Here is an 18,208-nt window from a genome sequence, read left to right on the forward strand (position 1 = left end):
AAACAAAATCAGACTGGACAGAGCCAGACTTATCCTTACAATGCTGACCTGGCCGAGACAAGCTTGGTACCTTTACCTGCTTCATCTATGTGTCCAACCATTGTTCAAACTCCCAACCATTCCTCATCTCCTGTCACAGGATGCGAGTCAGGTGCTTCATCCCAACCTAGCAGTTCTCTGGGATGAAGAGATGGTTCATGGCGTTAGAATCCTACTGTGCTATAGAAGTACAGCAGGTGTTAATAGTAGAGAGATGAACCCGCACTACTTACCTGCAGAATTGGAAGAGATTCACTGGTGGTATTCTCACTGCCTCCTGCCTGATTCAGTACCACTTTCAGTCATCCTGGATTGTCTGCTGGATATAAAGAAATCCAGGGTTATCAGTTAGTTCAATTTAGGTCCATTTGGCTGCAGTACCAGCCTTTCATCCTTTGGTAGAAGGATTCTTCATATTTGCTCATCCAGTATTGTCTATGCTTATTAAGGGTTGGGGAATCTCTATCCACAGATTAAAAACCCTACCTCGACCTGAGGCCTCAGCCTTGTACCCAGTTACCTTATGAGACCTCCATTTGAATGAATGCCAACCTGTTCTCTATTTCATTTATCTATGAAGACAGCCTTTTCAGTAGCTATCACATTGGCCCATAGGGTTGTGGAGATTGGAGCCTTGGTGGCAGATGACCCTTTTATGGTGTTCTTTAAGGACAAGATCTCTTTACATCCACACCCTAAAGTCTTATCTTATGTTCTATCAGAGTTCCACTTTAATCAGTCCATTCACCTACCAGTGTTTTCCCCCAAAGCCACACAGTTCTCTACAGGAGTCCTCTTTACATACTCTGGATGTTAGAAGGGCATTGGCCTTCTAACAAGCAAGTTAGGAAGTCACCTAGGCTCTTCATTTCCTTTGAGGATATATCCATGGGGTCCCTGATCTCTGCTCAGAGACTTTCAAGATGGATATCTGGATGTATTATCATTTGTTATGATGCTGCAGATGTGGGTCCGTCCCCCGAAAGGGTAATAGCACATTAATCCAGATCATAGGCAACATCTACGGCATTACTGAAGAACGTACCAGTATCTGAAATATGTAGGGCCACTACATGGGTTTCAATACATACATTTTTCAAAACATTATGCCCTGATCCATGCTGTCAGATCTGATGAGGCACTTGGTTCTGCAGTACTATCTTCAATTCTGGACTCTGTTCCAAAGCTCCCTCCTCCATCTGGGAATACAGCCATAGGGACGCCACTTGAAGAAGAAGAAGAAGAAGAAGAAGAGGTTACTCACTTTGTGCAGTAACTGTAGTTCTTTGAGATGTGTGTCCCTATGGGTACTCCACTATCTGCCCTCTTTACCCTCTGCTTCGGACTGTTCCTTCAGGGATGTTTGGGTGGAGAAGGAACTGAGGACGGTTCACTCGCGCATCCAATATAGCATTGGTATATGGCACAAGGACGCATAGGGCACATGTGTGGGCTGAATGGGCACTGCTAACTGAAAATCTCTGATCAAGAGCTTGAGTGGCACATGTGCATCTGACATGGGGCACCCATAGAAAGACACATCTCAAAGAATTGCAGTTACTGCACAAAGAGAGTAACCACCTCTTCCCATCGCTGGGTTCTGTAATGTTTAAATACAAATGATGTAGCTGTTAACTGCAAGCTCTCCATGCCTGATGAAGAACTCAGAGCTGGCTTGGCATCTGGCACATGAGCTCTCTGCAGCCGGGGTATTCTCTGGGGTATTTACCAATATTGCCAACCCTGAGTTTTCAGAAGTGGTGAATCAGGCCCCACAAAATCATGAGATTGGCTTAAAATAATAATATTTGGGTTCTTTGCCTTCTGATTTTTGAGCCTTTAGGGTACAACCATGTCATATTTTCAAAGCTTTTCTCCATACCCATGAAGGCTAGAAGCTTATTTCCCCATAATCACAGGATCCCAGGAGCTGGACCTTTGAGAAACACAAATATTGTCAGATTCCTAAAATATTGAAAGTTAGCAGTGCTGGCCTTACCCCACCCCTTATAGCTTTTCCACCTCCTGGCTCTGTCCTACTCCTACCTAGCCTTTCCATAAAGCACAAATAGCTCTGGGTTACACATGGCAGAGATGCTGACACCACATTTTTAGTTCATTTCTAGTGCTAAGATACTGTTGACGCCATGTGATTCACTCCCTTGTTTTTCTCAGCCTAATCAGTAAGATTTTCTCCCACTCTCCCTTCCTACCTCCCCGGTCCCACTTGTTTTATGACTTGGTTGTCAAAAGGGCTGTAGAGCAATGATGAATCCGGTCCATTATTTACAGAGCATGGTGTCCTTGGCCTTTTCACAAAATCTACCTTTGCAGTTGGCACAGCTAGTCTGAGCAGTATGGGGACGTATATGCTAGAAAGTCAATCGAGGCCACTAGATAGCCCCAGGACAGTTTTCAGGGTCTTCTGACTTGGGTTGGATTCAGATTCCCATCCTAGAGGTATCCTGCCAACACACACTCTGGAGAATCAGGGGGTTGATTAGTTCTTATAGACAAGTGTGGTTTCCAGCAACAGGACTCTCACTACTTTCTGGGTAGGTCTATTTGCTATTAATTGTACTTACAGTTCTCATTGGCTGCCCTGGGTTAGATCTAGTTTATAACATGGGGCTATTTGCATTTTACACGCCACACAGATTACCATGGAGGCAGTAGGGAGCAGCTATGGCGCTGTCACTGACCTTAGTTGTGCTTTTCAGTTGACAGGCCCTTGGAGAAGGCCTCTTGGGTGGGGTCTGCGTCATGGCTTGTCAAGACAATTGGTGCTTTGAAGCCCCCCTGCTTGGAAAATGCTGCTGACCCTGTGCAGTGAGTCTTCATTTGGTGGAGTCTTCATCTGTTCTTACACTGAAGAGTAAAGAGTTGGGATAAAGGTAGGTTTGTACCCAGATTCTGTTCTCAGTTTTGAGTCGAGGCTGTTTCCCAACTGCCTTAATGTCAGTATTCCCAGTGCTTCTGTAATAAGTCTGGGGATGGTTGTCCATGCACACTTGAATTCTGAAGGCCAGCTGTAGAAGGTTATATTATAATGCTTGTGTTTCAACAGGTTACCCAGACTGCTGGGAAAGACCCCAAGTGGTCAAAATTGGTGCTGGTAATACTACGGTTAGTGAGACCCTTCTCTGTAGCTCCTGCTCCCTGTTTTTCCTCCGCAGACATTCTCCCTCTGAGAGTCTGTTACCTGTACCGCTTAGTACCTGTCCCGCTCCCACAGTTTGCTCTTAACTCTATTTAACAGAGGTTACAGTTTGCATGAAGAGTGCTAGACAGAGGAAAGATGTATTGTACAGGCCAGGAGGAAGGCCAGTAGACTGAAATATATGGAAGACTACTACTCCGTTCTTGGTCATTTGAGTGAAGTTTCCATTAGGGCTTGGAATTCTTCCAGGAGACCTTGTACCTAAAGTGAGCAATAATTCCTGCCAAGGCAGGTGTTTCAAGCTGCACTAGAATCCCTGCCTCAGGTGCATTGTGAGTCACAGTGTCCTGGACAGGACAAAATTTGGCCATTCCCAGGCAAATACTGCAACTGGAGATAGTTACATAGAGAACTCCAGGACAGCGTCCATAAAAACAACTATGGATGCCCCACTGGTCAGCCATCCCCAAGGCTGGTCCTGAACTGGCAGGCAGTGCTACAGCCTGAGAGAGCTGTGCAGTATTGATTCCTATGGAGCATGCCTTGCTTCTTGCCGTTTCATAAATACACAGCCATGTGGAAGCTTTGATGACATGGGGTCCTTCTTCCACCTCCCAAGAGTTTTATCGTAGAGGCTGGGACCCAGTTAAGAATTCTGAGTTCTCACCCTGGATCTGTTACTTAGTGGGCCATTCATTTCCCTTCTGTACCTTATGTTACCCAGCTGTAAAAATGGGTGCAATATTTATCTCCTAAGGGACTGGGGGACTTTAATGTTTGTAAAGTACTTTGAGATCTGTGGATAAGATGCCTTATGGAAGAGCAGAGGTTTTTTGACAAGTTGGCCCAAATTAACAGTGGTTCTAGTTAGAGCTGCTTGAAATTGTTCATGTGAAGATTTTTCCTGCTGAAAATGGGGTTTTGCTGAAAATTAAATTTTGTGGGAACGCGTCATTGGATGAAATGTTTTGATTTTGACAGAAAAAGCTGAATGAATGGTTTTGCTTTGAGTTGCACTTCTTGTTTGTTTTTAAAACTTTTTTGTTGTTTGTTTCATTTTTTAAATTTTTTGTGTGGAGAGGTTGAATTTGGGTTTACTCCCCACTTTTTCCCATTATAGAAAGGGAGGGAAAGAAGAAAAAAAACACCCTCTTGCGCCCCTCCACCCTCACTTTGTTCAAGTGACAGAAAAATGGGTGCAAAGACTTTTTTTTTCAATTGGAAAAGTATGGAAGGCGTTACAATGAGAGACAGGATTCTCTACTGCTCACCTGTTTCTACCCCTTCCTCCTCCCCCACCTTTTTCCCCCACTAGAAAAAAAGTGATAGAAACAGGGAGAACAAAGACCATTTTAATTAGGCACAAAATAAAAACTTCCTGCTTAAGACCTACCCATTTTGAATGAAAAGCTTTCATGAGCCAGCTCTAGTTCTCGTGATTGAAGGCATTGTATAAGGCATTCAGATTGCTGAGATTGCAAGCCGTTGTACTATTACAGTGAAGCAATACGAGCAGATCCATGTATGACCTGTTGAATTGCTCTGCTGATTATCTACAGAAAATCAGGGTCCTAGCCGGGCATCTAATCGCCTCTTCTGATCAAGGCCCGCAGGCTGCAGCTCTGCAGGTTCTCGCTGCAGCCCCACATAACCAACTCTCTACAGCCACCCTCTCCACAGGGCTACAGCCCTACTGGCTACGGCCCTTCCGGCTTCAGCTCTCCACAGCAACATTCTTCACACCCACACATGGCGCAACAGCCCTCCAGCTATTTTGAAGGAAATGAGATTCTAGGCTATGGGAATTTCTCAGTCATTGATTCTGCATTAGTTTGGCTGGATTGGTCCAAATTTGTCCTGTGAAGGGGCCGAGACAGGAGGTGCTGAGAAACTCATTATTAACCAGCTGCTATAAAACCTTAATGTTTATTATCCCCTGGTGTACATCTTTATCATGATGCATTCCCTACGTTCCTAAAGGAGGAATACTGCTATCCTATGGCAAACAGAACTAATGAAAGTGGCCAGGGTGTCTGGATTAGCAGTAACGGCTGTAGGAGTTTTTGTTAAAGGGCCAGCTTGTTCGTGAAGCTCAGCCCTTTGTCTATGAGAGGAAGGGTGGTCCAGGGGCTAGCACACCAGGGACTTGGTGGACCTAGGTTCAAGGCCTTCCACCATCACCACAGACTGTGTGAACTTGGGCAAGTCACTGAGCCTCTCTGTACTCAGTTCCTGTTTTGAATAGGGGGTTAACAGCACCTCTCTATTTCATTAGGGACATTGTGATACTATGGTAGGGTGACCGGATAGCAAGTGTGAAAAATCAGGACAGGTTGGGGGGCGGGGGTAATAAGCACCTATATAAGACAAAGACTCAAATATTGGGACTGTCCCTATAAAAGTGGGACATCTGGTCACCCTATACTATGGTGATGGGGCCATAGAAGTACCTAAGATAGATAATTTGCCTCCCTTTGTGTGATCCAGTATTACTGGGTGCTAAGCCGCTTCCCTGGAATCACTGGCTCTCACCACTTTTTGTGCTGGCTCCGATCCCCTTAGACTTGGGGAGTTAAACCCAGGAACTCTGAGCAAAAGTGAAAACTACAGAGAGTCTGGGATGCTGACAGCAGAGACAGCCAGGCTCGGAGGCACTCAAGTAACAAATTGAACAAATTGAATATCTTAAGACGACTCTGGTTTATTGTCCAGATCAGGTCAGCAGAAAAAATATTGGGAGGCTGAACAAAGAGACAGGCTTCTTTAGTAGATAAATGGTCTGATCATTTCATATTGAGGAACAATCTCTAAAACATAGTTTACTGCGCAGTTGAGGGCTGAGGCATTTGCTGATGCCAAGAGCTCCTCCTCTGACCCTAGGCACAAGTGGAATTAACTGGCGCAGTGTTTTCTGATGGTTAAACTCCCCGAAGAAGACACTCCATTTGTTACCAAGGCTCTGATGAAGTAAAGTGTGGTTCATATGTACAAGGCCGGCCTTCAACTCATCTCAGAATGAATGGAGAGGTAAAATTGAATTTTACACTCCTGCTGCTATGATTAATGTTCGGGACTCCAGGTGCACCAGCCGACCACTAGGGGGCATTGAAGGTTCACTTTGCGCACCTCTGTAGAGACAAGAGCCCTGCCTTAGCCCATTTATGTACAAATAAAGGGGAGTCTGCATAAATGAATAGCTGGTGTACAAATAAACCTGTTGGAGCAATAAATTCTCTGCACACCCATCTCACCAAAGCCCTTTGATAGGGGGCTGCCCCTGACAAAGGAATAAACTTGTTCGGGGAATAAAAGGGCACATCTACATTAAATCAGAGAGCGTAATGCCATGCCAAAGATACAGGGCTGCAAGGTGCAGGCTCTGCAACAGGCGTGCTGCCCCGACCAAGAAACATTAAACCCAGTGAAGCCGTTCAAAGGAAACGCCAAGTGTTTCCTGTGGATGTGCTCCACGGGATGGAAATCTCCCTCTCCAAGCCGGCGTAGCTGGCAGCCCCCTCACCCCGGTGCCATAGTGAACGGAGAACTCTCTGCACAGGCCTGTTTGAGAGTTAGCACTTAGCGCTTTTCTAGTCCCAGAGGATCTCTGTCAGGGAGGTCTGGTTCTAGGAACGCTTTAGAGAAGGTTAAAAGAGGGCACAGAGAGCTGTAAATGACTTGGCAAAGGTCTCATAGGGCCGAAGTGGCAGGAATATGAAAAAAAAAAAAACAGAGTCCTGATTGGCCCATCTGGGATGTACACATGGGATCCAGGCAGCTATCCCTCTTTTTACATGGAAGGGAGATAACCCCTCTGTAGCACTATCCCCTGCTACTCCTGGGCAGCTCTGTGGGACCCTGGCATTATTCCAGGGACAGGTGCTCTGTGAATCTTATTCCTCTCCCCCAGCTCTAGTGGGGAATTGAAGCTTTTAGGCAAGCCCCTCATTGGCAAAGATCTCACCCCTCGCCTCCCACAGGTCTTGTGTGGAATCTGCCGTTTTGCGTCAGAACCTCTTGCTCATTCTGCAGTGGAAAACACTATCCCCTAATTGTCCCGTCTCTGCCCCATTCCTCCAGCTTGCCTGGCGAAGACTCAGCTTGATGACCTGCAGAGTTCATCTCCTGAAGCTCTCCTTCAGGTTTTCCCTTAGGAGATGAGATGATCTGGTCCCAGTCACAAGAAAGGGCTCCACATACCCTCCTCCATTAAACGACTATCTGTTGAACTAGTTTTCAATAGCATAAACCAATTGCTATATGCCGAAACAGGATAAGGTTAGTGAAAATGGGTACTCTCATATAGGAGTAAACTCTCAGGGCACCAATCAGTGAAATGCAATAAAGTTGACCTAAAGTAACTGATCTTCTCTGTGCCCCAAGACACATGGTATTTCAAAGCAGTATCTAAGGCCTGCCTTACCTAAAGGAACAGGCCTGTTAAAAGAAATAGGCTGTGCTTTGTCAGTTCAACGGGATTTTCCTACAGTGCTGTGTATCAAGTCTCTGCCCAAATACAGGGACTGATCCAGGAAATGTTTGCTAGTGATTGTAATGCTTGCTACTACCACTAGCATGCTAGATAGGTAATCCATCCTGTAGGCAGTGATGGGCCACCTGCGGCCCACAGGTTGCACGTGGCCCGTCAGGATAATCTGCTGGTGAGCCACGAGACAGTGTTTACATTGACCGTCCACAGGCCCAGCCGCCCGCAGCTCCCAGGCTGCGGTTAGTCGCTTCCAGCCAATGGGAGCTGTGGGAAGCAGCGGCCAGCACGTCCCTGCAGCCAGCACCACTTCCCGCAGCTCCCATTGCTGGGAACGATGAACCGCGGCCACTAGCAGCTGCTGGGCCTGCAAACGGTCAATGTAAACACTGTCTCACGGCCTGCCAGCGGATTACCCTGACGGGCCGCAGGTTGTCCACCACTGCTTTGGATCAAGTTTTTTTTACAGGCTTCAGGAGTCCCTTAACCTGTGCGCATGCAAATAGGAACTCGCATGGATAGAGGTGCATTTAATGTGGGGGTTGTTTTTCCTAATAACAAAACTCTTCTACGTGAAGGATGTGTGAGACTCTTTCTGCAGTTACCAAATGGTGGGAGGAGAGTCTGCAATTAAAGATCCCAAAATTCTGGGAAGCAGGAGCATTTGTGGGTGGTGACATTTGTGCCCTGGAATATTTCTCAGTCAGATATATTTCATGAGAAATATTGATTTGATTCTCCAGGGGCCAGCACCTTATTAGTTTTAGAACCAACTATTTAAAATTGATGATGTAGCGTGATAGGTAATGTAGCATGATAGGGAAAAGTTCTGCCATGCTCCAACTATCTCAGGACAATATACAGTGTGATTTAAACAGATTGGGGCTTGGAAAGTCTTGTGGTAAGATCTGTGCTTTGAGAGCTTCCCAGTAGATCTTTCATAGCTGGATTAAGCTTAGATTACTTTAAAGTAGAGAGAGGAGCTTGGGAACAATTCGCCGGGAGGTTCAACATTTTTCATGGAACATGAAGTGCACTTTATTTTGCCCAATGATGTGTTCCTCAGCCCAGTGTCGCAGGAGAAAGGTGAATGTAAGAATTCCCCTCTTGGCTAGGAAGGTGATTCCCCCACTGTTCATCTTTGATTAATTAGGTAGATGGTGTTTAATCCTATTCAGTATGTGCAACTGGCAACCTCTGCCAGTACTAGACAGATCAATGTGTCAGATGACATTAGTGGATTTTTTTTTTTAAAGTGTGTGGTTTTAGTGCTAGTGTAAGTGACAGTACTGGTGAATCAAGTCATTTTGTGGTACAACACTAGCAATGGCAGTGCTAGCTTCTCCCATGCCCCACCGGCAATGTGGCTCAGAGTGAACCCTGACCAAGAGAGTCAACTCTCATCCTCTCAAGTCTCAATTATTGCAACATCTTTCTCTCTGGCCTTGACAAATGCAACCTTGTCCTGCTCAGATCTGTTCAGAACGCTGCTGCAAAGATCATCATCCTATTCCATCACTCTGACCACCTTGTCCCTCTCTTTGCATCCCTCCACTGGCTCCCCCTTCTCTATCACATTAAATATAAGCTGCTTGTCTTCACTTTCAAGGCCTTTGTGGCCTATCCCCATTCTACCTTCTCTCATTCAATACCAAAAGATTGACTCCCACCTCCGACGGGCCCTTGATGCCTGCCTCCATTATGAAATTTTCAAACAAGCACCTTTGTGCTTTCTCCCCTCCCATAAACATCCACAAAGCTGCTTCATCCTCCTCCTTCAAAACTCTCCTTGCTGCGATGCCTACAAAAAATGTAACAAGGGTTAGGCCGCTGGTGTGCGGAGACCACTGTCTGCCATGCTGACCGGTTCTGTCTCATTGCTTCCTTCTACACCCCCAACTGTTGTCTCTTGTCTTATACTGAATTGTAAACTCTTTGGCAGCAGGGACATCTTTTGTTCTGGGTTTGTATAGCACCTGGCACAGTGCGGTGCTGGTCCATGCGTGGGTCTCCTAGGCGCTACCACAATACAAATAATAATAATTCATCATCATCATAAAAAGGCACAATCTCTAGGGATGAGATGGCAGTTCGGTCTGCAGGCCCATTTGGTGTTTAGCCTCTCTGCCGAGACTGCTAACAAAGGTGTTTGCTTGAGACAGGATATTTCCAGGGTCACCAAGATTGAAACTATCAGTCCATTTGACGCAGGTTCCCCCAGGAGGGATTCCAATCATTTACATTTCACACTTACATGGCAATGGTGTAATGTATGGCAAGAGGCATTCCTTGCCCCAAAGAGCTTACACCTAACAGCTTGTGCTGGCTACAAACCTGGGCTGGAGTCCAACTGGGGGTGGTGGGTTCTATAGCCACTACTTGGCCTGACCCAGCTGTTACCATTACACCCAAATTAATAGCAAATCTTAGCATATTAATTCTAGGTAATGAGGGACCCAGGAACATCTGAATCATGCTGTTTTTCTCACAATAGAGCCTATAACAGGGCAAATCCTGTCCATGATAATCTCCTGTCCCCCGCAGAGATAGTTCTTCACTGATAGTGTTACATAAACCCCAGCCCTTTTGCATTCGCTCTTTAGGAGTGAGCAGGCACCAGCAGTTGGGTGACTTTCGGACTCTGCTGTAAGTGGGTAGTTCATGGTATTATGGCGAGGCCGTAGCCTAACAAGGCAGAAGAGTTCAGCACCCCCTGTTTACTTCCGGTGTCAATGAGGCAGTGTTCGTGTGGGTGCTGAGAGTAAAAGCCGTGGCCTTTGTAAACACTGCCATATTTTGAGGGACGGGTCCTGAACAGTGACTCTTACGCTAACTGCGGCATTGTGAGCCATTACTGTAGAGTCTAAAGGGGCTGCTGGAGCATGCGGATGGTGGGGGGAAGTCTGAATGTGTGGCAGAGAGATCTAAGGGAAGAATGTGAAGAATGGAGTCCTCCAGAGTAGGGTTCTATGGTGGCAGAAGGCTTTGCACCCCAGCACGGAGAACTGAGGGTTAGGGTTATGTGGGGGAATGGCTGGATGAATTTCTAACAAAGGTTCCAGCCTAGCAGTCCCCCATTTCAAGCATGAGGGAGTGGGGTAGGGGAGAAAGCAGGAGTCCAGATGACAAAGAATAAACAGCTGAAGGATAACAATGAGTCAGGCGAAAAAAGGAAATTGTTTTTCTGACAATCTGCTATTGTGTGTGAGTGGGGGAAAATCCCTGTAAGAACGAGGAACCTGGGAGAAAGGGGATAAGTTAACATTAAATGGACATCCAGTGACAGGGGAGGAAATGGTGGGACAGCTGGAAACGCAGTAGGAGCCCAGAGAAAATCGATACGAGATAAGCGTTCCAGGGGTAGCGCTGTTCATCAGGTGACAAAGTTAAAGGCAGCCAGACACTAAAAGTGAGAAAATATCACTGACCCCCGCAGTATTGATCAAAGAGCTGAGACGCTCAAGGCCAAACTCACTAATAAAGTGAGACGTATCAGCAAGGAGCCCATCAGAGCAGATGAGTTGGCTTCCGAAGGTCATAAAAATAAAATAAAAAAATAAAACCATAGAAAAAGCTTAGCTTGTGAAAGTTCTTGTTAACCACCTTGTTCGTCTTGTTAAATGCAAAGGGAAGAAACAGCCTGGTGGAGAGGCTCAGTCAGCGGGTTTAAACCCCCCCCTCCCAAATTTTGATATATTAATAAAACTCTCTGCAAATTGGGTGGATCTAATGTTTGTGAAAAAGAGGAGCTAATAGCAATGTCTAGAGTCTGTCAGTGTGCCAGCTTCTCCTGCAAAGCACCTGTCTGAGCAGATCTAAGCCATTTTGTCCAATTTTGTTTATGGCGCCTTTCAGATTGAAGTCCCCCCCACCCTAATTACTCTGGCCCATTTAAACCTGGTGTTGGCCAAACACACCCAAGCTGTGGCATGGATGTTGGGGCTTTCATATACAAATAGTTAGGCTGGTGTCCCATACACACAGACAGGAGCCCTATAGTTGTCATGGGAACTCTGGGTAGAGTAATGGTCAGAGTTCACTTGTACCAGCTCAGTGAGGATAACTTTTGACAAGTGTCCTGGGACAGAGCCATTCTGTGTTGTCTAATGGGACTAGTCTGGGGACTTCCCGTCTTGCGCTCAGAGTTCTTTTCCTGAAGGCTGTACCTTTGGATTTTAGGTGAGTCACTGCACCTCTGTCTCACTTTCCCAACCCGAGGAACAGGGAGAGTGAAGCACCTTTGTGATTGCCTGCAACTCCTTTTGGGAGTTCCAGGCCACATAAGACTTTGTAAAGCTAAAACCCTTCCTCCCATTTTTGGCCCCTCTAAGAATGGGAGCATGACCCACACAGGGCTAGCTTTGGAGATCATCAGGTGATGACTGCCTTAAAGGTTGGGGATCAATGGGCTTTGAATCAGGCCCTTGGTTAGTGGGCTTGTCATTCAGTTACAAGCTGTCATGTAAGTAGTTGGGCATATGCCAGTATTTTTAGTTTCCTAAGAGTAACTAATCTTATGGTGATTGAAAGATTTATTTATATTTCTCAAACCATTTCTTCTTACAGTCCTTAAGACCATCCAACTGCATGTGTGTAATGACAGGTCTGCCATAGAAAATGGGTACAACTTCCAAATGGGGCCAATGAATCAGCTAATGTAGGTACAAATCTCTTGCAAGTGTCCTTGGATGACTGGATCTAGAGTCATAGCGTTTAAGGCCAGAAAGGACCATAAGATCATACGGCTTCCTGTGGATCACAGCCACAAGTGCAACAACCAGAATTAGATCCAAGACAAAACCGTTATGTGCCACAGGTAGAAAACAGGAAGGACCGAGGTGTACCAGGGCTTGAGCTCCCTGCGATGGCGGGGAATTGATTTAGTGAGCTCTACTCAGGTGATTCTAGCAAGTGACCCGATTCCTTCCTTCCATTATCTTTTTGATAGGGCTGCCTTTGAAGAGACTAATTAAGCTGTGATTAGGAATAACTACAGAAGCTGCAGCACAGGAAGGGATGGTTGGGACAGAAATGGTTAAGCCACCTTAGCATCCTCGGGTTTCTAGGGGGACCAGAATAGCCCCCTGTATAAGTTATTTATGATCATGTCCTGATGGCTGCAGATTGCATGCTGGGCTGTCTAGAGCAGCCCAGTCTATCCATAGCATCATATGAAATGACTCCTTTTCGACATGTCTCCTACCATCCCCTGTACTGGGGCTTGCCAGGGAGTCCCCATAGGATACTTTTGGCAGCCGTGTGCTGGGAGAATGCTCCTTTGGATCTTTGAAGCCTGGGTCTGGCCTCTGAATGCTGCTCGCAATTTATGTAGCGGCCACGGAGCAATCTTTTTTTTTTTTTTTTTTTTTTTCCTGCAAAGCCCCATGTGTCCATCTGAACTAGCATCCATTTTCTGCTGACATTGATTTTGCTTAAGGAGAAACAGGTAGAGAAAAGAGGTAGGCTGCAGAGGGAGTAGGGATGTGCTGGGAGCCAGCGAGGTGAAGGTAGAATTAGGTATGGAAAATGGCTCAGTAGTGAAAGGTGATCTGCAGTGGAAAATGAAACAGGGATGGGTCCGTGACAGCCTGGTACCCCAATATTCATCACTGTCATGCAATTAGGATATGTTTTGTACAAAATATACCTTGTGAGGTATCATTCTAAAAGTCTTGATCTGCTAGACATTAATATCTGATTGGATTGTATGTGAAGTTATGAAGTTTGGGTATGTATACGTTACTGAAACATGTTGTGAGATTGAAAACACCCACAAGCAGCCTTTCAGGCACAACAGTAAAAAGGCCAAACAATGTTAATGGCTTATTGAGGAAATGCACATAAGCACAATAATTACCCTAGGAACTGTGTACAATAGAAACCTCTCAGAGATAGCACTACACAATGGAACTGTCTGACCCAGGTCACAGCAAAACAGCTTTCCAGCAAGTGGGAAGAAGATATAAAAGGGGGAAAACGACATCATGATGGGACCTCACTCTCCCTACAACAACACACCGAGGGGCAAGGACTGAACTATGGGAAGTAATGGCCCCAGGCTAGAGAGATTTTTATCCTGTGTATGAAAACCTGGGAAAGTCAAGGCAACTTGTGCCTTAAGAATCTGCCAGCATCTTTATCACTCAGGGTGAGAAATTGCTAATTCATATCCTATCTAGCTAGTGTGTCAAACTCAGTTTGCGGTATTGTTTATTTACTAAGGTAATCTGCTTTGATCTGTTGGCTATAATTTATAATCACATAAAATCTACCCTTTTGTAGTTAATAATCTTGTTTTTGTTTTGTTGGAAACAGGTGTGTGGAAATTATAACGTGGGACAGAAAGCTTTTGCATATCTCTCTCTGCATTGAGGGAGGGGACGAATTTTATCAGCTTATGCTGTACAGCTCCCTGTGCAGTGCAAGATGGTACAATTTTGGGTTTACCCTCTAGAGGGGGGTGTGCACTTGAGTACTGGGCAATTACTTAGCTGAGCCTTTCCATGCAGAGCTGATCTCAGCATCTGTGTGAAGCTGCATCTGGGTGTGTCCGTATCTGTGTGTATGCTGGTGAAAGAGCAAGCTTGGCAACTTGTCACAGCACCACAGTGTGAAAGGGAGCCCAGGCTGGTGGGTCAGGCAGACTTAGGCCTGGTCTACACTGGGGGGGGTGGTCGAACTAAGGTACGCGACTTCAGCTACGTGAATAGCGTAGCTGAAGTCGAACTACCTTAGTTCAACTGACTTACCCGTCCTGACGCCGCGGGATCGAAGTCCGCGGCTCCCCTGTCGACTCCGCCACCGCCGTTCGCGGTGGTGGAGTTCCGGAGTCGACGGGAGCGCGTCCGGAGTTCGAACTATCGCGTCTAGATTAGACGCGATAGTTCGAACTCCGAGAAGTCGAACGCCACCCATCGACCCGGCGGGTAAGTATGGACCTACCCTTAGTGGTACCCCAGTTCCAAGTGGCATCCCAGGGGGAACCCATCACAGGGTCCATTTTTGCTGTTTTTCTGATGCATATAAAGAGGCTTGAATGGGTTTTCCTCCTGCTTTATTAGTTTTAGAAAATTCAAGAGTATCTAATTTCCCTCAGGAGGACACCTTGGCTGACTCAGGTATGTATTGAGAGGTCTCTGTCCCTAATTGTTACCTCCAAGTTTGCCAAACATTAACCCTCCAGGCTGAAATTTTCCATGCTAGGGGTCTGCATCAGGCTGATTAAATTTAAAAAAACAACTTTCAGAAAAACCTTGCTCAGTTGTTTTTTAGAATCAGGTTGGAAAAATATACCGTGTGCATGTTAAATTCTTACAACAGTTTTATTTAAAAGCTTTAGTGCCTCCATTCCCTGGAGTGGGGACTAAAAATTTGGCGGGGGGATGGGAGGTTGTCCTGCAGTCAGAAATGTGCCTCTTGTTGTTACTGTGAAAATTTGCCTAAATTTGTCCAAAGTACAAGCCTCCAAAAATAGCACTTAGCACATGCTCCTTAGAGGTTAGCAGCATTATTCTCTGAAGATTTCATCTGCACTGAGCATGCTCCATTCACACACACAGTTCCTGTGCACTAGGATTGTGCATATGTCGTCCCACAGAGCAACTGAACATGCCCCATTCCAGGGCTACAGGATCTTTGAAGGACCTGTCCCAGAATTGCTCCACCTGGCTGCCGGGGGCTGCTGTGGCACCAGAACTAAGAGCAGGGTGACTATCTTGAGTTCACACTGGTGCTTTGGTCAAAAGAAGCAGACTCACTGCCGTACGCAGAGGAGGAGTAGATTGCGGAGGACAATTTTGCAGCTGGGGGAGAGGAAGAGCAGAAAGGTCTAGCCACTAGAGAACACAAGCTGGAATTGGACCCATGATGTCTCATCCTCCTCTAATGGCTGATGCACACAGGATAATAGCCTACTACTGCTACCAATTACTAAGTTAGTTCAAAGGTAGAGAGGTCTGTGCTGTGGATCTAAAGGCCTTAACTCTACTGATGACCATTGTGGGGCAATGTTTTTCCACATAATGGAATTTCTGGGTTTTCTGTCTGCTTTTTTAAAAGCTTAAGAAACTACACTAAAAACTTTATTAAAACATTAAATTTGCGAAGTCAAGCACTCAAAAGTTTGCAAAAGCCAGAATTAAAGTTGCCTGTGTAACCTTAGTTCAGCCCCCTTGTACATATGCATATGTCTTTAATTACACAATCACATACTGTTTTTCCACAGGGACCTCTGCTACATTCACTGTACCGGGTGGATGGTGCTCTGTGTTGAGTAGTGAACAAGAGTGTCTGTAGACTCCTTGTTCAGTTGTTGCAGAAGTTGGAAGGTGTCTAATGAATGAAGCAGGGCACTGTAGGAAGAGAAAGGAAGGTGACATGGTTAAGGTTGTTGAATTGCCTCCCTAAAGAACTAGGTTCTATCCTTGCATCTCCCAAAGGATTCCTATATGATGCCGGGCAAACAACTTAAACCAAAATTTTCACAGGTGGCCACTATGTGCCTTGTTTTCTGGATGTTGAACTTGCATGAAACAGCTTAGTGCCTGATTTGCAAAACTGAACCATTCAGATACTGTGGTGATGGGTTCCAGAGAAAAGTCCACAAGGAAAGGAACACTTCTGTATTCAGTATAAGGTCTGCATGGTATCCAGATTCAGATGCTAGAAGTGGATCAATGTTCATTGCAGATCAGTAGCAGGCTGCCTGTGTTGTAGGTTAGTTGCAGCTGTCCTGCCTTCTTCCACCTACGCTTCTAAGGCAAGCCTGTTTCTCCAAACTTCTTGGTCAATATCTGATTGGGAGTGAGATTTTTCAAAAGTGATCTCAGGTTTCCATTTTTGGTTACCTGACTTACATCTTGAAGGGGCCCGATTTTCAGAGGGTGGGGGCTCAGCACTTTCTGTTAATCAGGCCTTTTTCGGGATGTGTGAAGTTGGGCACCCAAAAATCATGTCTTCAATCTTGAGCATTGCATTTTATTAGGAGAAGTAAGGTATGGGGGAACAAAGACCACACGGGCCCCTTTGGGATCCCAAAACGTCTGTACCAACTATCTCAAGAGATACAATTCTCCTTTACTGAAATAATGGTGGCTTGTCCCTATGACATGTCATCTAGAGGTCTTACAATTCCACCAATTAACTAAATACACAAGGAAGAGTTGCTGGTCTAGTTCCCAGATCACCCCTAGCCTCATCTTTAAAGGAACATCATGAACCTGCCTGGCCACATTGGTCAGTGAATCTAAGTTTACAGCTGCTTTGCATTGCCATCAGAGCAGTGCATGTCAGCGAGTGTAGTAATTAATCTGCCCCTTAATTTGCTATTGACTTAGTAGCTTAGTTATCTGAGATGCAGAGTAAATTTTTTTTATATTTAATTATCGTAAATATACAAGTAAACATCCAGAGCATGAAACTGGAACTCCTCTGTCATAACTAAAGGGAATATCTGTTTCCTTTTGACTGAGTTATCTACAGAAATCTGGCCACTGGCTGAGCAGCAGAGAGGCAGGTGGTGGGGAAAGCAAGGCTGTAACTGAGTAGCATTGATGGCAGGGGAGGAGTTGGTAGGGGTGTGAGAAGAGATGGGGGTGGCATGCAGGGGATTGAGTGGCAATACGGGGGCTGTGCGGGAGGCCAGGGATGTACATGAGCCTGGCAGGGAGCGGGGAGAGTGTCACGTTGGGAAGATCAAGGCTATACACTGGGCAGAGGGTAGGCAGCCCAGTCCCTATGAATTTGCCCAGCCATAAGGGTTCCAAAGACTTGCCATGGCACTGTTGCTTCAGCTGCGCTGTGTTCCCAGGTAGTATTGCTGAGGCAGCAGCACAGTGAGTGTCCTTGAAGTGCAGAGACATCAGCACTCAGAAACTGGGCTCCTTCCTCCCCCACAGTTTTAGCCTACACTGGACCTTCCAAAGCAGGGGCAGACCTACCCCTCCAGCTGCACACCCCGGAACTTGGGTGGAATGTTGGTGATGGGCTTGTCTTGATTGGGTTTTAGCAGTTGTTCCCAGGGAGTTCCAACTCAGGTAAGCTACACTGGTGCAAATCATTTCTTACACCAGTGCAGGAAGTTCATCCTCAGAGATTTCACCAGTGCAGAAAACCCCTAAGCCGTCCAGAATTCTGCTGGGGGTGCCAATTGCAAGGTGGCCAATGCTTGTTTAACACAAAGCCCCTGGGTGTGTCACTGGCCATGAGAATCAGTCCCAGGATCTCTGGATCTAGAAGAATGAGCTTCTATTGTCTGAGCTAAGTGACCTAAATCTGTTAGCTCCAAGGCTGTAGCATACTCAAACTTCTAGCATGGCCCAGCCACTAGAAGGGGACAGAGCACCACACTGAGTAAGCCTGGGTTACATTTGCATTCTCCCTCCATTATGCACAATAGACTTCAGCACTCCAGCCCAGCAGGCTGAGCCTGTGGTTAACCACCTGAGCCCTGGCCAACTCCTGCCTTGTCAGCCCTCTGATTTAACAGGGCATTGGCATTATTGTTTGCTAACTGCCTGGGAACAGCC

At 46.1% G+C, this 18,208-nt stretch overlaps 1 long non-coding RNA gene across 2 annotated transcripts in view; it reads left to right on the top strand.

Moving 5' to 3' along the window:
• The window catches only part of LOC120381279, a 57,660-nt gene that overhangs the window by 6,923 nt on the left and 32,529 nt on the right, over positions 1 to 18,208 (top strand). For both annotated transcript variants that reach the window (XR_005588003.1, XR_005588002.1), the window contains exon 2: positions 2,760 to 2,933. This is a non-coding gene — a long non-coding RNA (uncharacterized LOC120381279). The remainder of the gene's footprint in view (positions 1 to 2,759; positions 2,934 to 18,208) is intronic.

Source organism: Mauremys reevesii, linkage group 13 (genome assembly GCF_016161935.1).
Source record: "Mauremys reevesii isolate NIE-2019 linkage group 13, ASM1616193v1, whole genome shotgun sequence".
NCBI lineage: Eukaryota > Metazoa > Chordata > Testudines > Geoemydidae > Mauremys > Mauremys reevesii.